Here is a 21088-nt window from a genome sequence, read left to right on the forward strand (position 1 = left end):
TACTGCAAAGACACAGGACCCAGAGGGATCCCAAGAAATCCTCTTTTCTAGTAGGTCCCTGACCTACTAATTACCTAAAAAAATCCAGGGCAGGTGCTTGCTCCACCAATTAATTATTCAGAAAAGCCCAAAGCAGTGGGGAATTGAAGCAAAATGTTGGTGGAAAGTGCTTTTTTGGAGAATCACTGCACACTTCCTGTGCCTATTTCTCACTGCTTTAGTCTCTGAGGATGACTGCCGGATCACAAGGTTAAAAGATTTCCTGATTCCAGCCTTCCCTTCCTCCCATCACCACCCAGGACTCCGATGTGGAAGACAGGAGCATCATGGGCAGGCGGGGTGGCTGTACCTCTCTGGATTACAGGGCCGGACACTGGCTCATGGGAAGAGAGAAGCATGAAGGAAAAGAAGTCTCTAGAATAGGAGCAAGAACCCCACCCTCAGAGGGCTCTGAGGAGCCTGGCCACCCCCCACCCCATCCCAGGCTCCTATCGTGCCAAATGGCCTTTGTGATTCCTCTGCTAACACCCCTAAGGTGATAGGCCAATGCCTAGCACAAAAGTATGCCTCAATCATGACAGTCTTGTTAGCCTGTCTGGATTCTCTCCCTTCATGGCCACAAAGTTGAAGCAGAAGGCATATCTTCCCTCTGCTTACATGCCTGACCATGACCTGTCCATCTCAGCAAAGAGCAGAAGACCATGGCCCTGAGACTCATCCATGATCCTTTCCCTACCCACAGAGCTGCACCCTTCACATAGGTTCCCAACTGACCATCCATCATTTTTTTCTGGATATCTTTGCTGACCCTGTCCTTCCAACTGCCACTTACCAAGGCCCTTCTCATCCTTCACCACCCTATGGGGGCACCTCACTTCTACATGAAGACCAGCCCTCAGGGATCTCCTTCCCTTGGTGCTCCTACTTACCACTCATGGATGGCCCAGAGGCCTTCACCCAAGCGCTCTCTCTTCCAATCCAAGAAGGCCCCAGAAACAGGACTCAGGCCCTTGCTTCTCACTAAGACGTTTACTGGCCCTTCAGGCTGAGAACAAGACACTCTCTGGAAGAATTCCATCTCTCAGAAGGCAGTGCACGTTCATCAACATCAATACACAGTGTATTTTAGAACCATTTGTCATTCTAGTGGCCTGGTTATCAACTTTCTGTCTTGTAAATATATTCCTCTGGGAGTAAGAACTGTTTCTTTTTTGTTATCGAAGGAAATTGTGAAATACTAGTGTTCAATGGAACAGTTGTCAAATCTGGCTTTGGAGTGCCCCACATAGTAGAAATTAAATGTTTTCTTCATCTAGCCATATTGAACAGCGAAGATTGCCATGGCCGGTCATTAGAAAGACAGATGCTCCCCCATTCTGTGGGGCGGCTGTGGCGAGAAGCGCAGGCTTGGGAGGCAGATGGAAGGGGAGGACACAAGGATAATCATAAACAAACTGGAATTATTGACTGTCTGAGAGGTGCTGGGCAAAATAGACTGAACCTAGAATAAATAGTCCTTTTATAAAATGCTTTTGGGAGATGCCACAGCAATTTCTGCTTCCTCCGCCCAGAGCTATCTGCAAGAGGAACATAGACCAACTGTTTCTGCTGAAAGCTGTTTAGATTGCAGGTGGGTTCTGGAATCTTCTTCTTGCAAAGTCTAATAGGTCAGTTACTAATGGAGTCAAACAAAGGAAGACTCGCTGGCAGGTCAGGGATGTCAGACTCTCTCGACGTCTCTGCTGCTAATGGAGGCTGGGGTCTCCAGGGTGGCGCGGGCTGCCAGAATGCGGGTGGGCGGTGGGCACGCTCCTCAGACAGCTGGCCACCTGAGATGCTAAGCCAAGGAAAAGCCCACGTTATTCCCAGAAAGGGCAACAAAGAAGACAGACCAGGAAAGAAGGCTTGGGGCTGCCTTTGCTTGACCGGCTAAAATCATTGTCAGAACAGGATGTTTGAATGTGCGGCCTCATCTGGGGTGGAATATTGGTAACAGAAGGAGCATCTCCAGCTTCAAAGAATGAAGTCATCACCCTAGGATTAACTTAGCATCAGTGTAGGCCCCTAGCCAGACTCCTGGGGGCAGAGGAAGGGCAGCAAAGCAAGTACCCTCCGGATGAGACCCCTCCAAGTTTCCTTAGTAACCTTCCAGCTACAACCCCCCCCCCCATCCTAACAGGCTTGCTATCCTAGCATTAGTGGAGAATATGTGAGATGCAGAGTTTTGAAAACCCTCTTCCCTGCATATGTAATTGTGACCAGTTGTCAAGACTCAGGGGTGGTGGAGGACAATGGGATTGAGGGTTGGAGCTGCTAGCACAGATCCCCCAGAATTCCACATGGAGAAAAGGCACCCCAGCCTGTTAGCAGCCAGTCAGCTTCCTCTCCATCTAATTAGGTCAAGGGTGCCGTCATTTGCTCATCCTCTGAGCCCCATACTTCCTTTCTTTGTGTGACTGTGGGCTTTCGAGAAAAGGAGGAAAAAAACAAGCCTTCTTTCTCATCACATACTATTATGATTCGAACTATGATGGTCCTTATGAAATAGAAAAACTGTAGCACAATGAACCGGCATTCCTTATATAATCAGAAAAAGGAAATAGGTTATAACAGCACAAAGAAAAAGGCTTCTCTGTGATTGTTTCAAGATTAGAAGTCCCTGAGTGCATTATTCACAGTGGAGGTGGGAAATGCAACTGAGGTGTGGCCCCAGACTGAAATGGCAGCGTCCTCCCCGGCCACCAGCTCAGCCTCACACAGAGGACGCAGGTCTGGAGGTCCCACTGGGCTCCCTCTGATGAGGAAACCAGACCCTGCTAAGAGCCACAAGGACCTGGGAGGGCCATGGAGCAACTACAGACATGGTCCCTAAAGATTGGCCAAAGATTTAAGAGTCCCCATCACTGGGACATTTTCTCCCAGCTTCCTGGACATAAAGGAAAATTGTGATCCAAGAATCCCCAGTCTCAAGCTACTTGCACTGCCTGCCTCCCCCATCACACTGGTCACAAGATTCAAAGACGCTCGCGCAGGCTGCTGAGTGGAGAGGCACCCACTGCCGGAGGTGGGCTCAGGGTTGAAAATCTGGGCCATAGCCATCCATGCCACCCAATAACTGTTTGACCTTGGAACTATCCCTTCTCTCCCCTGGGCCTTTGTTTCCACATTTGGAGCGTGTGTGTGTGTGTGTGTGTGTGTGTGTGTGTGTGTGTTTAACAGTAGTGAAGATCTGGACCAGATATTCTCTGTCCATAACTCACCCCTAACCCCCTGCTCAAACAGCATTAGGAAGTGAGTGGTTGTCCGCTGAGCACACAGATACTGTCAGACACGGTGTAGCCCTGTGGTTTAAAGTGTGGGCTTGGGACTCCAACCAACCTCAGATCTGATTCCAATTAGGCCTCTTAACATTGCTATTCTAGTTTCCACTTCTGTAAAATGGGATGAGAATGGAGACGTGGGAGGGATATCTGTGAAGTGTTGGCACAGTGAGGGCTCACGGGGAGGGCTCCATGCTGGTACCATGGCTTGTGCACAGGTACTGGTCCTCAGGGCATCTGACTTCCCCATCCTGCCCGCAGAGGAGGAGATTTACACACAGCCCACCAAGAAATCAGAGACTTACCATTCAATCACCCAGTCCTGGACAAGACAGCAAAACGGCAGCATCCCACAGGCCTACTCATCATTCTGTAATGAATTAGTGAAGCAATAAATATAAACTATCAACCTTTCATCCTGGTCATAATGAATTGTATTAGAAGGAATAATCTCCTCCAAAGAGAACTGATAACAGTTAAAATTTCACATTGTAAAATTTGTTAGAGATTATATATGTATATATAAAGATCAAATTGTCTTGTTAAAATTTAGATCTTCAAATATTTGTCCAGGAAAATTGGTTTTCTTAGAAACAGTGGTCACACAAAAAATTCAGAATGTCAGAAGTTATCATGGATACAATTTGATAGCTGTATTAAACCCTTCCTATATAATTTACATAAAACAGAATTAAATTCTTTGAAAATAATTTTATTAAAGTTTTTTAAAAAGTAAAAATTTGAAACAATTTTACTAGGCAGGATAGGAAACTGATCAAGGCATTCAACTGGCTTAATGGAACTCCTTTCAGAAAATTCATTACATCTGCATTTATAACCATGGAGTCCTTGGACCATGGTCAAAACATCCATGTGAACAGCCAGGTCCATCCTCTGGGGAGAGTCCCCAGTGCCTACTAGAGAACAGTATCCTGAACCCAAGAACTTGCACATGCATGAAGACTGGCTGAATCTGCTCTAACTCCAGAGCCTACCATTTAAGATGACCATACCTGGACCATACCATCCACTTTTCCAGCCATCCCTTCCACCCTCTCCCACTCTCCAGTCATACTAGGTGGCTTCTCCAGCCTGGGTTCCTTCACTTATATCATCCCCTCTTCCTGGCAAGTATTCCTATGCCCTTCTTCTTACCTTTCCTTCAAGACTCAGCCCAGCTCCTCCTCCCATGTGGTCTTCATGCCCCTACAACCTATACCTACCCGTCATCCTCTTCTTGCTGAAGTCGCTGGTAATCTCAATGTTGCCAAATCCAGCAGAAATTCTCACTCCCATCCTTCTGGTAACCATTTCTTCCAAGTTTCCATGACTCCTTGGGCAATGAAGCTCCTTTGAGCCAAGGGAAGAAAGGGATCCAGGTGTGGGCCATTATGAACATACATCCAGGTCAGCTGGGGGAATGAGGGCCTCGATCCTAAAGAAGGGAGCTGTACTGGGTGTTATTCTGTACGTTGGCAAATTGAACACCAATAAAAATACATTTATTAAAAAAAAAAAAAAGAAGAAGGGAGCTGTGCGGTGTCCACCATATTCTTTAAACACAGCAATGAGCCCAAAGCCAAGCTCATTTGGTCCCAATCATTCTACTTTGAAAATGTGTCTTGCTTGTCACTGCCCTGTTTAGAGTTCTCATCACCTTCTGACCAGATTAATGTACCAATCTCCTTCCTGGTCTACTTGGTCTATTCTACCTCAACCTCACAGGGTCACCAGTCAGCTAGCTTTTAAAAAAACAGATCAGATTATGTCATCCCAGGCTGGAAGTAAGGAGAGGATGGAGGAAGGAGGGAGGGAAGAAGTTGGAAGACTCCATATTTTCTTGGATCAGGTTCTAAATCTCTAGCATATGTGGTGGTGGTGGTGAAGTGGTGGCCAAGTCTTCCCCAGGTAGACAGCTCTTGAGCCATTCACCCAAGCAGTCCTCCTTTCTTCATCCATTGTCCACCATAGCTAAGATGGTACATTAAACATTACCTCCAGGTGTGTATATAGTTGGCAAAGTAGTAAGGCTACTAGCATCCATAACCTAATAAGGTTTTAAGTTCATGCCAACAAGGAGAAAGAAAAATATGACAAATCACCCATCATGAACAGAGGAGAATGGATGAGCTGCCATTCCTTGAGAGACTACATGATCCCACATTTGCAGCAGGAGGAGGGAAGCTGCACATAAGAGCAAGAGAGCATACTTGTACAGTGCCACCTGGGAGAAAATGCTAACCCCTCTCACCTGCACAGAGCCCAACATATTCTACCACACTGTCACAGGATTTTCAGGATTTTGTCTGGATCTTCAAGGTTTGGAGTCTGTTGAAAGTTACTGAAATTCATGTGCTTTAAAAATTACTCACAAAGTTTACATTAAAAAAATTAAACAATACAAGTTTATTCTCCTAATAGTTCTGGAGGTCAGAAGAAAAGCATCTTCCAGAGCTAAACTCTCTAAGGGCTAGTTGAACAAGAAGGATTGGTTCCTTCTGGAAGCACCAGGGGAAAATCCACATCTTTGCCAACTTCCAGAGGCTGCCCACACTCCTTGGCTGATGGCCCCTTCCTCCTTCTTTAAAACCAGCACAGAGCTACATCTCTTTCCAGTTCAGCTCTGTCACCACATGGTCACACAGCCTTCTGACTCCTGCCTCCTCTTATAAAGGCCCTTATATCAGGCTCATGAAAATAATCCAGGATAGTATCTTCACATTTCAAGATCCTCACCTTAATCCCAACTGCCATGTAACTCAAGGGATTGGGACAAGGACAACTTTGGGAGGCTCTCATTCAGCCTAGCACAGTCTCTGAAAGACTTATAGTGCCTGAGGCAAGAACTAATCTCCAAACTTTGTGATACTTTTCCCTGAGTTGCAGCCTCAGAGAAATCTGGACATTCGTTTCCTCCCCTCCAATGCAGGCAGAGCATACTTCCCTGCCTCACTGGTGTTGGACTTGGTCATATGACTTGCTTCGCCCAAGAAAAAATTAGCAGAAGCGACCCAATCTGAGACCTTAATTAAATATATAAATATGGCTTAGCTTGGCTCATGTGTCTGGTAATCCACTAGGAGAAGAGACTGCTCAGGGCAACCACTGCCCCTCGAGTCTGGGCCCTAGGAGCATGAATGGAGTAGACCTGGATCCAATCTGCTGTCTAGAGTACCCCCACCCTCACTCAGCCATGTGCCGCCTACATAAGCTGAATCACATTTAACCTGAAGATTTCAAAGCCTGTGAGTGTTTGTTGTTGCCAACCACCGAGTCTGCACAAGTTTGGTTATAAAGCTCTATTACGGCAACAGCTAACTAACACTCAGCCCCAATCCCATTTTTCTTACTCCATATTGAGAAGGTGCCACGAGAGTATCAGCATCTACAAATAGGACAAATATGCTAATAAGGGTTTGGGTGCCTGCTACCATTGAGAATCTGAATACAAGGAAAAGCTGATCACCTACAGCATATGCCAGTAAGAGGTCATGGCTGTCACTACTTGGCCACCAAAAGTCAGACTCTCACAGGTTCACCATCGAGCCACAGCACATCCACTGAGGGAATGAAAACATCCCACCACCAGGGGGACCTCCATTTAGTGCTAACTGTGATTATAGGTCTTCATTCCTAGGGATGGCGTGTCCTCACCAGATTAGCCCTCTCCCTCTGTCCCAGGTGCCTATAGGTATATCATTTTTATTCCCTTTAAACATTCTAATGACCAAGAGCTGGTCCTGGGACCACAGCAGCAGTGAACCTGTCCTCTCTACCTACTAAACTGTGGATGCCCTCGTTATATGCCCTACCAGCTTTCTGGGCTCAGAAATGGCTCTGAACCAAAAGCTGCCAAATACAATCCCTCTTCCACCAGACCCCATGCACTCTCCTCCCACTGCCCACCTGCCTCTCACACTCTCTAGACCCACACATTCCACATCGCAGCACACCTCAAATCTGAGCACACATCCTTGTCTAAATTGTGGGCTCCCTTTTTCCTGCCTGATGCACCTCTGCTTGCTTCTTCAAAATCCAATCCCAATGTCACAGCCCAAAGCACCCTTCCCAGCCTGGGTCATAGCGCTTACTGCTTACATGTTGACTAGATTATGAACACCTGCAGAGCTCAGACTCCATTTCCAGGATGATTTGGACCCCACAAGGAGCATCTGACAGGGTACAAGCATAGAACAATATTATTCTTTCTCATGTTGATTCCTTTAAAAAAAAAAGATTTTATTTATTTATTCATGAGATACACAGAGAAGGATAGAGAGAGAGAGGCAGAGACACAGGCAGAGGGAGAAGCAGGTTCCATGCAGGGAGCCCGACGTGGGACTCAATCCCGGGGCTCCAGGATCAGGCCCTGTGAAGAAGGCGGCGCTAAACTGCTGAGCCACCAGAGCTGCCCCTCACATTGATTCCTTAAATCATCTCTCCTGCCCTGGGAGGAAGCCTCTGGCCAATCTCATAACTATTTGTCCACTATCATTCCACCTACTCACAAATATTATTGAACACCTGCTATGTCCCACATTGCATCAATGCATCAACGAACAAAACAGGCAGCAAAACACAACAAACCAACCTTGCTGCCCTCATAGAGCTTATATTCTAGGGACTAGAAAGGTAATAAACAATGAAACAATAGCATGTTAGTTGAGGGGGGTGGGTAGCTGGGAAAGTAGAGTTATCATTTCAGCAGGTTGAGAGAGTCAAGATCCGAAGAAGGAAAGGAAGCATGTTGTGCAGATCATGAGGTAAGAGCACTTCAGGCAGAGGGAAGAGCAAGTACCTGAAACACCAGGGAGCCTGTGTGGCAGCCATGGGTTGGAGGGCATGGCAGTAAAGGATGTGGCAGAGAAGAGTTGCAGGGCTAGCTCACATTGAGCCCTTCAGACTGTTACAGGACTGTGACTTTTACTCAGAGTGAGAGGGAAGCTTCTGGAGAGCTCTGAGCAGAGGAGGGACCTGTTTTGAGCCATATTAGCAGGTTCACTGGAGACTGAAAGTTCACGGAGTTAAAAGATCACAGGATAATAAGTGAATAGGCCTTTTACAAAACAAAACAAAAAGCCAGTGTGACCATAAAACTTTAAAGTCACCCAATTTAAGTGTCCCCCTTCACCTAGCTCTGGTCCATCATGGGAAAGGAGTTAACAGGGCCTTCTCCCTACCTCACCTGGCTCCCCTCCCACACCCAGTGAATACATAGGCCCTCCGGATTGGAGGGTGGGACAAGGGAGTGTAGGCTAGAGGCAGAAATGGCAGATTGTGACTTGTTGGTGCTGTCTGGATAAAGCAAGTCCTAAATGTTGAGCTCCCCTGCAGGGATAGTGAGGGCAGAGTTACTTTTCTTCTTCAAAAATACCTTTGCCTAGGGGATCCCTGGGTGGCTCAGCAGTTTCGCGCCTGCCTTTGGCTCAGGGCGCAATCCTGGAGTCCCGGGATAGAGTCCCACGTCGGGCTCCCAGCATGGAGCCTGCTTCTCCCTCTGCCTGTGTCTCTGCCTCTCTCTATGTCTATCATAAATAAATAAAAATAAATCTTTAAAAAAAAATACCTTTGCCTATCACTGGAGGGAGAAGGGATCTGTCAGCTGCAGTCCCCTGGTATGGCCAATGCCTCTTCCTGCTGTCCGCATCCAACCCCTCCTCCAGCAGGCAGTCTCTGGGAGTCTACCCACAGGCTTGGGATTCAGCTCTCCCCTCCCAGACGATGCTCTTGCACATGGCCCTCTCAAGCTGCCCCACTTCCAACTCCTTTCTTATTATGGGCAACTTGCCCCAACAAACTCTAGAACCTCCAGCCCCTTCTCCACGCAACCCCCTCTTTGGCAAGTCCTGCACAAATGGTCTAACCCATAATGTGAGTCTTACATATAATTTTAAATTTTCTAATAGCCACATTAAAATGGTAAAAAGAAACAGGTGAAACTAATTTTACTAATTTATTTTATTTAGCTCAATATAGCTTCGTTAACATTTCAATGTGTAATCAATATAAAAACTTACTAATGGGCTATTTACAACCATTTTTTTTTCATACTAAGTCTTCAGAATCCAGTGTAGTTTACACTCACCATGCCCATCAGTCTGGACTAACCCACATTCAGTGTTCGGTAGCCACATGCAACATGCTGGCCGCCATACTGGCTTCAGCATGTGAGGTACTTGGTGCTAAGGTTTTATTCTCCACTTTTAGGGGCCTTAGCTAAACCCAGAGGAAAGAGGAAAGCACTTACCTACTGTTGTGTGCTGAGCTAACTGAGCCCAGCGGCCCCACCCTCAGGGAGCACTCAGAATGGTGGGGAGGATGGTTGAGTGCCCTGAGCTTTCCCTGAGGAACACACAGAGCATGGCGTGCAAGGCAGTGGAGAAGTGGAGACATCAGACAAAGACATCCCAGGCTCCATTTGATTCAGGGAAGCATCATTTGCATGATTTTCACATAAATCTGAATGTTAAAGTCAAGAGGTGGTAACTCCATGTGTACAGTATAAAATAAAGCTAACTAATTTGTACAGCATACAAGGGATTGCAAATCCAAGGGCTTGACACATCAGAAAGGCAGTGGAATCTCACTGCTATGGAATGAGGGCAGCCTGGAGCTCTGTCAATGCTGATAAAACATCTCATTAGGTGTACTGTATGCATATCCTCTTAACAGTTTGGTTACTCTGAGTCAAGGAAGTCAATAAAGACTTTATTTCCTCCTTTGTTATAAATAAAAACAAAAGCTGACATGCTTACCGTGGGTCAGGCACGGCACTGAACCCTTTACTGAGATTATCTGAGTCCATCCTCATAACCCACCCACAGAGGCATGGACTATTATCACCCCCATTTACAGACAGGGCTGCTAAAATTCAAAGAATTTAACCCAAGCAGGCTGAAAATCAGTATATCACTGATTTCATCCATTTTTAGTTACTGTTAAAATAGTCTTATCAAGTACAAAGTAATGAGTATATACTACATTTATGAATATCACATTTTACTGGACCCTATTGCCGGACTTACATTATTCAGCCCAATATAATTAAGATATTATCATTTCAATGTGCAAATAATATAAAATTTTACTAATGGGGGACACCTGGGTGGCTCAGCAGTTGAGTGTCTGCCTTCACTCAGGGCATGATCCCAGATTCCTGGGATTGAGTCCCGCATGGGGCTCCCTGCATGGAGCCTGCTTCTCCTCCCTCTGCCTGTGTCTTCTGCCTCTCTTTCTGTGACTCTCATGAATAAATAAAATCTTTGAAAACAATTTTTTTAAATTTATTAATGGGATAGTCTATAACCATCTTCCTCAGACTACATCTCTGGAATCCAGTGTGCATTTTACACTTAAACTTTATACTTACAGTGTCTCTCAAATCGGACTAGCCACATCGGCTGCTCAGTAGCCACGTGGGGCTGGTGGCTATTGTACTAGACATTGCAGTCCTAACTCCTGGCTTCGGAATGTGAGGTTCCTGGAAGCTAAGGTTTTGCTCTCCACCTCTGGGGCCTTAGGTAAACTCATCTCCCGTGACAGTGTAGTTAAGTGTCAGCCAGGGCTGCGGTCATCTGACGGCTTGGCTAGGGGGGCTAGAGGACCTGCCTCCAAGACGGCTGCCTCACATGTCTGGCAGGTTGATGATGTTTTCTTGATAGGAAACTTCGTCTCCTCTCCATGTAGGTTTTGCTACTTACCAGAGGGCTGCTGGTATGTCCTCACAACTGGCTTCCTCTGGAGCAAACCATTTCAAGAGAATGAAAACTACAACATCTTTTCCGGTCCAGACTTGGAAGTCACACATCATCACCTCTGCTACTTCTGCCATTCTGTTCTTTAGCAGTGAGTCACTAAGCCCAGCCACATTTGAGAGGCTGGGATCCAGACTCCACCTTTTGAAAAAAGAATGACATAGAATGTGCAGGCATATTTTAAAACTATGATATGGGATGCCTGGTTAGCTCAGCGGCTGAGCGCCTGCCTTCCGCCCAGGGTGTGATCCTGGAGTCCGAGAATCAAGTCCTGCATCAGGCTCCCCACAGGATCCTATTTCTCCCTCTGCCTATGTCTCTGCCTCTCTCTGTGTCTCATGAATAAATAAATAAAATCTTTTAAAAACAAAGTTTAAAAAAATGAATAAAAATAAAACCATGATATAATCTAATAGGAAAATGAACAAAAGATATAAACAGAAAATTTGGAAAAGGTTAACACACATATGAAAAAGTCCAAGCCTCCTCATAACCAAAGAAATACAAATTAGGCAAGTGGTTGCTATCAGACTGGCAAAGATGAAAAAGAAAAATACGTAGTGTTGGTGATAGTATGGAAAAGAGGCCCCCCTGAACATGCATAGTGTGAATATAAATTGGCACAAACTCTTCAGACAAATGTGATGATTTACATAAATAGCCCTAAACACGTGATTATTGTTGACCTAGGCACTACACTCTAGGAATTCATCCAACTAAAAAATCAGCACCATGTTCAACCATGATGGCTTGGTGCATTAGCAAACCAGAGCCACAGTGAAGAGGTATTTCATCCACTGGCCTCCAGATTCAAGTCACCTCATAAAACAAGGAAGAGCGTGGCCGGCTTCAGGCAGAGGGATGCCGAAAAGTGACCTTCAGGCTCAGCATGGCGGAAGCTCCTTGCACACCAGCTTCAGCCCGTTAGAGCTGAGCTATAATTGATCACCGCAGCAAATCAATGTGAGTGAGGTCCTTTCCAAAGCTCTGTACAAACTGACTTCATAATGAAATATGAGCTTGTGAAGTTTCTCATTTTGTACTATTCTGACATTTCTTGCAATGTGATTAAAATATAATAAGATCAAATAGAAAATACTATTTGCTCAATCACCTCCAAACCTAACACAGTCAATAGTCCAATTCCATCCAGGAATAAAAGTCATTTTCAAGACTCCATAAAGAAGCCTACATTTAAATTTCATGTTCTCTGCTGTTACTGTGAAAAATTACATGTTTTAAATATAGGACAAATACAGGGCAGGCCAATTCTTGTTATAATAAATTTTATTCCAACATTCTCAGTAAATAAAATCTCCAAGCCCCAGCCAATGAATGGCTGCTTCAAGGTTCATTCGATAATACATAATTCCAGTCCAAATAATAATTTGCTCAATTCCTTTGAAGTCTAATTCAAGCCCCATTTCCCCTGAGAAAGCCCAGATCTCAACAATTGTTTCCTTCTTCAGACTTCCGAGAACACATACAGCTGCAAGCATTCCCTGGCTGTTAGGTATGTGTGCCTTCTCTTTCTCGCTCAGCCAGGCAGGTCCTCAAGGTCAAGGGGTGCTTTCCTCCTTCAGCATCATCTATCGTGCCTGGATGCTGGGTCCCCAGCCCAGGATTAGGCAGGCTGCAGGTTCTTTCCAGCACTTTCTGATTGAAAGAGCCTATAATGATGGCATTTAACCCATGGCAGGCTTTCTACCCATCCATCTCCTGCATTACTAGCCCACATCACACTAGTCGTTTCTAGTGAAGACATTATGTTATCCTCTGAGACCTCGACACACATGATCATTTTACACACTGTCAGCTGCATCTATTAATTTTCTTACTGTCAGAGACAGTTAAGAGACCCTTTGTGGAAATGTCTGAGGGTTTGTAAAACAGAAGCCTGTTTGTTTCACTTCCTCTGACATACAGGCTTAGGAACTGTGCAATTTTAAGTACCAGAGTGAGCTCTAAGACTTACGGATAATTGACTCTGGAAGGCAAGAACACGACTTAGAAGGGATCATTTTCTCAACTCACTAGCAGTTTCAAACCCAGAGACCATTTGAAGAACAAAACTAAATCATCAGGTTGGATTCTTCTAGAGCTAGACCATCGCCAGCCCCCAACAAGCCACAGGCTAGACCAGCCTCGAAACCTCAGTGCCCCAACAATGTAAAGAGCTTCCCTCCAAGCTTTTAGAGCTATCTTTGACTAGATCAAAGAAGTGTCAACACTGGTCAGCTTCCAACATTCCAACCTCCGATGCAAAGCCCCAGTGTCCAAGAACATTAGCCCTATATGCTCATTTCCACCTGCTTTTGGCCCTAGCCCAGGAAATTAAAATATAAAATTAAATCATTGACTTTCAGGATTGAGAAGAGACAGAACCCAACATGTCCATGTATGTCAGTTAGAAAGCACTTGATGCAAGAGTCAGAAAAGCCAATTCTAATTGACTTGAATGATAAAGGTGCTTTATTGATTCATGTCTCCAGGAAGTCCAGCTCCATTTTCTTGTGATCCTCTGGGCTCTGCTGCCCTCCACATGTTAATTTTGTCTTCAGATCAGCTTTCCTCATAATTACAAAATGGCTGCCAATAGCAACGAGGATTCCATGCTTCACCTTTCACACTCAGAGGGGAAGAGAGTGCCATTTCTCAGGCCACCAAACTAAAGCCCTAAGCTTTGTTCTGTTTGGATCATTTCTCTATCTCTCCAGCAAGGCGGGGACTGGGTTTTCTCTGACTCACTTGGACTAGTTAGAACCACCCAACCCATGAGACTGCTAGACCCAGGGGAGGCTGGGATGGATGCTGGCAAGGCAATCACAATGTCTATTTCCTCCTGCATCTCAGCAGGACTGTACTAAACTTCTAACATCTAACACTAAACAACTCAATGAGACCTCATCCCATTCCTGACAGTGCTGTCCTCCCCCTTGGAAATAGCCTCAGGGTTGAGGAACACTATTTACAGTGTCATTCAGTCTAAACCAAACCTCAGGAGTCCTAGAAATGCTGAGAATTACTCATCTCCCATCCAGAATTCTGAATAAGACAATTCCCAGGTACTCTGGGCACAAATCTCTCTATTAACTAGAAGATGGCCATGGCTCTGGAATGGGCCACTGGCCATGTTTGCCCTCGAGAGGAGTTAGCACCTGCTCTGTAATCATGAGAGGGCTAAGCCAGCCTTGCTCAGCTCAGCATCTTGGAATTAATTAAGAGGCTCTAGTAACTAACTCTTATTCTCTAAAAAGGGCCAGATCATCAGCTGTGGACACAGATGGAGCCCTAGCTCCATTTACCTCAGTAACCGATGAGTCTCTCATGACATCCCCTCTGTGCATCCTTCCTGTATTCCCAGACTCCTGCCAACTTTGATCTCCATTCATTTCCCACACAGGTCTAGCTCACCAGGAGCATCTGCTTGACTGGCTGACTATGACGTGTGACCCAGTGACCCACAGTGACCCAGACCCCAGACAAGAGGATCCCTGCCCAACACAGTTAGCTAGTTCCCTGTTTCCCCAAGTGTCTTCTGTCTTTTGCATTTTTTTGTTTATAAAACCCAGTATCAACTCCTGCCTACTTCCCGCAGCTAAGTCTGGGAAGAATAAAAACAGACACTGCTAATCCTTCTACAGAAAAGGAGACTGAAATCCAGAGGGGGAAGCAGGTGATCCAAGGTCTGCCAAGAGCCAGAGTCAGACCTGGAGGCCAGACCCTGTGACCCTTGGTTCTGTGCTTCTTCTACCTCAGCAGATTGCTTCCTTCAGTGTACAAGGTAGCCCTTGGCAGTGCTTCTGGGATGGAAGCACATGGTATCAGCCTGGCCTGTGGTCTTTTCACCAGAGTTAGAGTCCAAACCAGCCCGAGGCAGCTGCTTCCCAGTACAGTCACCTCAGAAGTGCTCTGCACTAGGTAGGTTCCCTGTCGCCAGCATCAGGGCTGGCTGAAGCCCAAACTCTCCCCCAGCTCACAGGGAACTGTGAGTCTCAGAAAATCCAATTTGTCTTTCCTCTTGCATTCTTTACTTTGGTTATTGCTTTGAGATTTCTTTTGTGGCAGTTTGGGTCTTTGATTCACACTTTGGGTCTTTGGTGAACACAGACTTTCCTTTCTCCTCTGCGCAAAGCTACCAGCCCAGCTTTCCTGGGAAAACAAAATAGCCTGTTTCCTTTGGGTGGATACAGGGCAAAGTGCTCTGGGATCACAGAGCAGCCCACATTCACATCCTAGTGCTGCCATTTTATTCATTTATTTATCGAATCACTCACCCACATATGCACATTGAGCACCAACAACGCACCAAGCACTGTTCCAAGAACTGGGACCAAGCACAGAATAAGCCAAAGGATCCAACCTCACGGAGCACCTCATCTCCTGAGACTCTGCCACACGTGAGGTATTTTTAGGGTCCTAAATCCTTTGCAAATCCCAAAGAAGCCTTAGACTCTCCCCAAAAGAATTCATATAAACAGGCACTGAAAACTGGATGTCTTTTTGGATGGTTGGTGGATCCCTGAAGCCCACATGTAGACCACTTGGGATCCGAGAACACCAGGTTAGAAACCTCTGAGCAAAGAGAAATCAGATACAAGTTCTTCTTCAGTGGGTAGAGCTCTCTAAGGGGTCTGTTCATATACCACCGTGATCTATTGAATTCCTTCAATGGATCATAATCACATTCAGCCTGAATCCTCAGATCTTGACTTTCCTGCATTCCAAAGACAGATTCTTACAGGTGAGCTTCTTAAGATAAAAGAGTAGGAGAAATCTGCATTCTGGAACGTGAACTAACTGCCCTGTGGGATTTGGGGTAGAACATTCACATCAGACTTGCAAATGATCTTTTCCTCACATACACGGGGTAACAATTTTCTCCAGGTGAGCATGAATATGCCTCGTTTTATGCACTCCCTGTGCTCCCGAAAAGTTATACCTGAATCAAAACCTTGCAAATAAAACCACTTAAAATGCACTAAGGGAGCTCACTACTTTGTAAAAGCTGGCAATGAATTCTCTGGCAAACCAATGGAAACTTTGGAATGTGCAAATCCATCTCTCCTCTTTGTTAGAATGGATTTCTGTAGAATGGGTAACTATAAGTGAAGAAAGCCAGTGGGTGGGGCGGATTTAAGACATAAGGTTTCTACTTATCAGGCATCTGTGCCTCTAAAAAGAGCTTTTTGGAGAAAATGTTATCTTTGATTACCTATTACAAAGACCAAATGAAAAGAAAAAAAAAAAAAAAAAAACAAAGACCAAATGAACCAGTGCATGACTAACTCCTCTGTGGTGCAGCGGGCAAGGACACTCAGGGATATCATTCATCACAAAGCCATCCGCCATGATGGATAGGGCAGGGCAAGGTGGGCCTCCAACATCTGGGGAACTTTGAGGCTCAAACCACACTGGGTGGCAGTCAACAAATGGACCCCTCATCACCCACTGACCAGCTGTGATCCTAGGCTGACTTTGGGGCCTGTGACATCGCAGAGCCTCGGGACCAGCAGTGGAAGAAAAGGACTATAAACATGAGAGACAGAAAGGCCATCAGTGGGAGGGCTCCTGATCAGCAGGAAGGGAGGGGCACTGGACAAAACCAAAGGTGGAGAACAGTGGAGGAGGAAGCAAATCTCAATAGGACAAATGCACATAGTCAACATGGCCAGGAAGAGGTAAAGGATTGGGACCTGGTAGGGAGTTAGCACAGTCAGTCTCTCAAGTAAAAGCAGAGATAAGATCAAACAGAAAATTCAGTCAGATGAGGAAGCCATTTAGTAATGAGGGGACAGCTGACCTCCAGCTGAAATTACACTCACAGCGACTGTCATGGCACTCACAGCCAGCCATGCTGCCAGAAAGCAGTCATGCAAAGAACAGGGATGGTACAGGGAAGGAGATCCTCCCCACATCCCCAGCTAGGGTACAGTGGGCACTGTAGTCAACTCATTTCAGCTTCTCAGGGCTCTTGCCATCCCCCCCTGCCAGGTATGTACTCAGCCTCAGGGGGAATATCTCAGAAGGCCTAATTTCCCCAAAACAAACCCAAGCACAGAGTAGGCACTCAATAAATGCTGCCTAGATGAGTCATTAAACTATGCAGGGCTCAGCCCACAGCCTGTTTTTGCACTGCCTGAGAACTAAGAATGGTTTTTAAATGTTTAAAGAGTTGTCAGGAAGAAGGAGGAAGAGGAGGAGGAGGTAGAGGAGAAGAAGAAGAGACAGAGATTCCTACGGGTCCCACAAAGCCCATGCTTTTTACTCCCTGACCCTTTACAGAAAAAGTTTGCCAACCCCCAAATGAGTGAGTTTACTATAAGCATTTTGAATTTGAGACTCACCCTTGTGTTTTCTTATCCTCTCAGCCTGTCTGCCTAACGCATAGTTAGCTCACTGTCTGAGGAGACTGGGAGCCTCCAGTCTGGAGGATGGTTCAGAACGGAAGACTTAACTTGCCTCCAAAGAAAAAATGCAGGGCATCCTGCCAATGAGACTCAGAATGCGTGTCTCACTAGTGTGGGTGTACGGAGAGGGTCATAATGATTTGGGGGAGCTAAGGAGTTTAATTCAACAAGCATTTGTTGAAGGTCTAGGTGCCAGGCTCCGGATGAATAAAAACTTTTTTAAAGATTTTATTTATTTATTTACTTACTTACTTGAGAGAGAGGTACAGCATGAGCAGGGCTGAGGGGCAGAGGAAGAGGGAGAGAGAGAAGCAGACACTGAGCAAGAAGCCTTATGCGAGGCTCAATCCCTGAGATCATGACCTGAGCCGAAAGTAGATCATGACCTGAGCCGAAGGCAGATGCTTCACCAACAAAGCCACCCAGGTACCCCTAAAAACATTTTTTTCAAATCCTCGTTCCTACAGAGAGGACAGACATCAAAGCCAACAAACAACAGTATAATGGAGAGAAGAGTCAACAGTACATGTGGCAAGAATGCTCAGGGCTAGAGTCCTTGGGAAGGCTTCCTGGAAGACTCCACCTTCAGATGAACTAAAGAATGGCAGGATTCCAGAAGGTAGAAGCAGGAATACATCCTAAGTGGAGGATCTGTCTGGAGCAAAGATACAAAGACAAATGGAACTAAAACATGGCCAGGGAATGGCAGAGACTTTGTGAGGGGTGGTTAGGAAAAGGCCAGCTAGTGACTTAATTTGGGTCCCACTGCCATCACCAAAGCAGATCCTGAAATAAGAACTTGAGCATAAGGAGTCTATTTGGAAGGTCCCAGGGAACACCAGCCCTGAAGGCAACTGGAGCCTAGCTCTGTTAGCGGGGAGCCGATGCAGAACATGCACCTCAGCCATCCCACCCACCCAGCTAAGGAAGCTGGGGTATTTATACGTCAACTCCCTTCCATCATTTATTTGTTGAGGATTGCTCTGGGGGGTGAAGGATGCACTAGTTCCCTGACACTGCTAGCCTCCTGCTGCTGCCAGAGCCACTGTCTCAATCTGCACATTTATGCAGTGGCCCTGAGACACAGGAACACACAGACTGGCAGGTGGAGGGTGCTGCATGTGATGATAGGCTGAGACACAAGTACCAGCACGGTGTCCACAGCATCTGCTATGGTGGGTCCCAATCGCGGAGATCCCTGGGTACATACACCTCTGCTCGGCAACTCCCGCTCTCCAGAGAATGGAGCGCACACAAGATTTTGAAGCATGGAGGTAGCAGGGCTGCAATTCAGAATATGATTCAAAGGACAAGCCGGCTAAGGGGTGTGTGGAAGAACTCTGTAGCTTTCCGGAGGGTGAGAGTGGGATGGGAACCAGGCCATGATACTGAGGCAGAGAGAAGGGAGCACCTGCACATGGAGCTGCCCAGGAGGGCGTCAGGGTGACTCCCGGGGTCCCGCAGGCCCTGACCAGGGAGAAGCAGTTCAGAGAAAGAACAGGGTGGGGGCGCTGCAGGAGGCCCGGGAGCTCAAGAGGCGGTCGGCTATAGGAGGCATCTTTGTGGCAAGGGGAAGTGGCCTGGAGCTCAAGAGAACACGTGGGACTGAAGGCTTACTGAGAAGTCACTGAGAAAAAAAGAGAGGATTTAGGAGAGAAGGGACACAGTCCACCACCAGAACTTTGAAAAATACTCGTGTTGACAGAAGAGGAGGAAGAACATGAGTCAGTGAAGCAGGAGAAAAGTTGGGAGCCCAAAAAAAGAAACACCAAGTAGAGGATTTTTAACAGCCAAATCTTGCCGACATAAGGCAATCCTCCACATGGGGCCCACATCCGGCCTAGAAGCCGTCCGTCCTCAGGCAGCTGGTGGTGGCCCACCCCCTAGGGCAGGCACAGCCCTGTGCCACCCACGACACGGATGTCATCAACCCCAGGATCTCCAACCCTAAGTGTATGAATGGCTGGAGAGTTGGCAAGAACTGGCCTCCCATCGCCAAAGTGTTCACAGAACCCAGTGCACCCGTGCCATGAGCATCTCGTGGAGGAGACGCTCCGTCACCTCAGTGATTCCCAGAGGCTCTGTGAACCCACAAAGGGCAGAAACCATAGCTCTAAGTGACCCATAAAACAGCAGCTACGCTGAGCTCACATTCAGCCTGAGCCCAAAGTGGGAGAGCAAGAGTGAGACCAGAGATGTCCCTGCATGTGTAAGAGTAGAATTTTCTCTACACTTTGCAGAAGGAAACTGTCAGAATTCAACACTTGACCTGCCATTGCTACAGGCACATGTGCAGAGAGAGTTTCATCCTTGTGCAAAGTTTGTTCTTGCTCCTGCCCCACTGCTATCTGGCTTATCTGCTATGCAGGGTTGCAGGCAGAGCCACCCGCCAGCAAAAAGATTACTCTGAACCTTCCCTCAAAGTACAGAGAGCCTTCTGTTGGGGGTGGGGGGGAAGAAAGAGAATAAAGATTCAATTGGAAAGGCTTTGAAAAGTGTTTCGATGCAAGGAAGTTTTAGCTCCACTGCCGGGGCATCTTGACGCTGGCAAAAGATAGCCATTGTTGCCTGCATTTGAGGCTCTCTGGCCCTGTCCTCTCGATCCCAAAGATTGATGTGTCAAAAGCCACACTGTTCCTTCAAATAGGATACAGAGTCTGCTCATCTCAGTTCCTGCTTATTGGTCTTACCAGCAGCTCTTGACTTCAAAGAAGGTTCTTTGAGTATTACTGTCTAAATCCACAAGAAAACAGCATGTACCTAAATCAACCCAATAGGCCCCCGGAACACATCAGAGGTCAGCATATGAAATCACTCCTGGACTCCAGAGACAAGTGCCCACCTTTGCCATCCACCCAGCCTCGGCAGACCATGGGGCACACTGACCAGGACAGACCTCATGCCTAACACAGGAAATGAGCCTCTGTGATCCCCAGGGAAGGTGGGAAATATACTAAACAGCAAATATTTTCTGGAATCCTTTACAAGGAGAGAATAGAGAGTGCTTGCTCTCATCACAGCCCTGACACTGAAATCTCCGGGACTGCTTTCTCCTCAATACAGAATATTGAGGCAATATGGACCCTATGACCCCAGTGCCTCTCCTGGCTCTGACATGCTGGATGCCTGGTCCCTGGAGAACTGGTCCCCACCTCCCCGCCATGGAGCCTTGTCATCCCTGCCTTGCCTCCTGCAAAGCTTGTGCAGCCCACAGCATTTTCTGAAGCAAAACCAGAGCAGACCCAGAGATGTCCCTTGAGCTGCCTGACACAAAAAGTCATCTACAAACCTTTCAGGGGTTACAAATAGTAGCAAGGGTTCATGTTCATCAACAAGGATTTCCACTTCCATTCTAAAAATAATAATTCCATAAAATAATCAAGAACTCCTTAATACGCCCTAAGGAGCAAGAATGGCCCATAGTGGAGGTCAGATGAACCTGCTAACAAATCAGTTTCTCCATTGATTTGTAACTTAGCTAAAAAAGTGCTAACTGCCACAGTGGGTTCGATCATTCTACCTTTTTAAATGTCCTATTCTCAGCCATACGTTATTTCATTACACTCACAATGGGCCATTGGTTAAAGTCAGGAAGCATAGGAAA

General features: G+C 46.4%; 1 long non-coding RNA gene across 1 annotated transcript in view; it reads right to left on the reverse strand.

Annotated features, from left to right (window-relative positions):
* Positions 1 to 935: 935 nt before the first annotated feature.
* The window catches only part of LOC111098026, a 123877-nt gene continuing 103724 nt past the window's right edge, over positions 936 to 21088 (reverse strand). The window contains exons 5-7 of the long non-coding RNA XR_005366678.1: positions 4544 to 4670; positions 3626 to 3690; positions 936 to 1837 (exon numbers count right to left, since the gene is read on the reverse strand). This is a non-coding gene — a long non-coding RNA (uncharacterized LOC111098026). The remainder of the gene's footprint in view (positions 1838 to 3625; positions 3691 to 4543; positions 4671 to 21088) is intronic.

The sequence above is a fragment of the Canis lupus genome, chromosome 11, assembly GCF_011100685.1.
Source record: "Canis lupus familiaris isolate Mischka breed German Shepherd chromosome 11, alternate assembly UU_Cfam_GSD_1.0, whole genome shotgun sequence".
NCBI classification, from domain to species: Eukaryota; Metazoa; Chordata; class Mammalia; order Carnivora; family Canidae; genus Canis; species Canis lupus.